The 1,710-nt window shown below is 43.5% G+C and overlaps 1 protein-coding gene across 1 annotated transcript in view; it reads left to right on the plus strand.

The window, feature by feature from the left end:
• The window catches only part of LOC101863040 (neurobeachin), a gene marked incomplete at its 3' end in the record, with an annotated part of 33,217 nt that overhangs the window by 29,202 nt on the left and 2,305 nt on the right, over window positions 1–1,710 (plus strand).

The raw sequence follows: 1,710 nt of genomic DNA on the forward strand, positions 1-1,710 counted from the left end.
TACCTACCTACCTACCTACCTACCTACCTACCTACCTACCTACCTACCTACCTACGCTATACCGCAGTTGCAGTCGCATATGGTGGGTGGTTGGCGGGTGCTCTGGTGTGGTTTGCTTCTTCTTTCCTATCTAACATCTATCGCCAATGTTTCCCGTTCTTCTTTTTTATGTTTGTTACTCTCTTGTAACGCCTCTAATCTTCTGGCGCTCATATGACCTTATGCAGTTGTGAGTGCCGTAAAACCTTAACGCTGTGTTGGACGAATTGTTAAACTGCCAATCAAACCTTACTTTGCGCTTGTGCAAGGCTACTCAAATAAACGCGTCGCTGTCATATCCGTATCCAGACGTTCTGTCTATATCTTTGTAGTGTATAATAATATGGGAGTTGGATTTGGTTAGTGGGTGCTCTGGTATGGTTTGCTTTTTCTTTCCTATCAAACATCTATCGTCCTTATCTCCCCTTCTTCTTTTTTATGTTTGTTACTCTCTTGTAACGCCTCTAATCTTCTGGCGCTCATATGACCTTATGCAGTTGCGAGTGCCGTAAAACTTCTACTATAACTAAAAAAGTCGCATACGAACACGGACACATACACGGTCCCACGCCAATTATTTGTTAGTTTCATACCTTACCTCACCTCACCTCACCTCTCCTCTTCTCACCTCATCTCACCTCACCTCACCATACCAATCGTATGGTACCGTAAAGTGCCGTATCTTGCCTTCTTAAGTCTTTTCTTATTTTTAATATCGTATCGTATTACTGTTTCTTGTCCGATTCCTTTCCTTTGTTTTGCCAGATCGTTTCATGTCTTACCTTTTTACCGACATATCTTATCGTGTCGTATAAAGCTGGCAAAAGGAGGGAGTAGTTAAAAAGAACCTATAATAGCTAGTTGGACTGCGGAGCGGATAGCCGTGATTTGAATCCGAGACAAGGTGTTCTTGAACTCCGGTCGTTTTTGTTGAGTTTTCAAGGCTCTCAAACCCCTTTGTCTTGGTCCTATCGGAGGTAGATGTTAAATTCGGAGGGTTCGCCTCTTAAATAACCTATTTGTATTAAGTGTTGATAGGGGCATTAAACCCCATACACTTACGTAAAGATGATGGTGGGTGGTAAGCGGGTGCTCCCGTGTGGTTTGCTCCTTCTTTTCTATCAAACATCTGCTGTCCTGATCTTTCCTCCTTCTTTTTTGTGTTTGTTACTTTTATGTAACACCTTTAATCTTCGGCACTCATATGACCTACTTGTTTTTGTAAGTGCCGAACATCACTTACTGAGACTTAACACAAAAAAGCATGTCTTCTCTTTCTCATGTAATCTTTTCCGGTCGTGAATTATCGTGTCGTATTTTTATTATAAAATAAAGGAGGCGGCCGAAAGAAGTTGGTAAAGAGAATCCCCAATAGTTTACCGTTGAAAAGATGATGGTGTCGTGTACCTTTCGAGGCATCTGGCTTGTCCCTGGTGGGTCAGTTACATTCTTTACCTTCCAACGCTCTACGTGCGACTTGGGAGCATTCGGCGGCGCCTCGGGGCAGAAATGTTGGGCTCTCCTTGTGGGAGGTCAGAGGAGGCTAAGTGTTCGTCTTTGCTTGTTTTTCTTTTCTTCTTCTTCTTCTTCTTTTAGTGTGTGGGGTGGCGGGAAGAGTGTTTGAATGTAGTTGTGGTTGGGGAGGGTGGAGGTAGCGGGAATGGCTCTGTG

The sequence above is a fragment of the Aplysia californica genome, unplaced genomic scaffold, assembly GCF_000002075.1.
Source record: "Aplysia californica isolate F4 #8 unplaced genomic scaffold, AplCal3.0 scaffold00364, whole genome shotgun sequence".
Lineage (NCBI taxonomy): Eukaryota > Metazoa > Mollusca > Gastropoda > Aplysiida > Aplysiidae > Aplysia > Aplysia californica.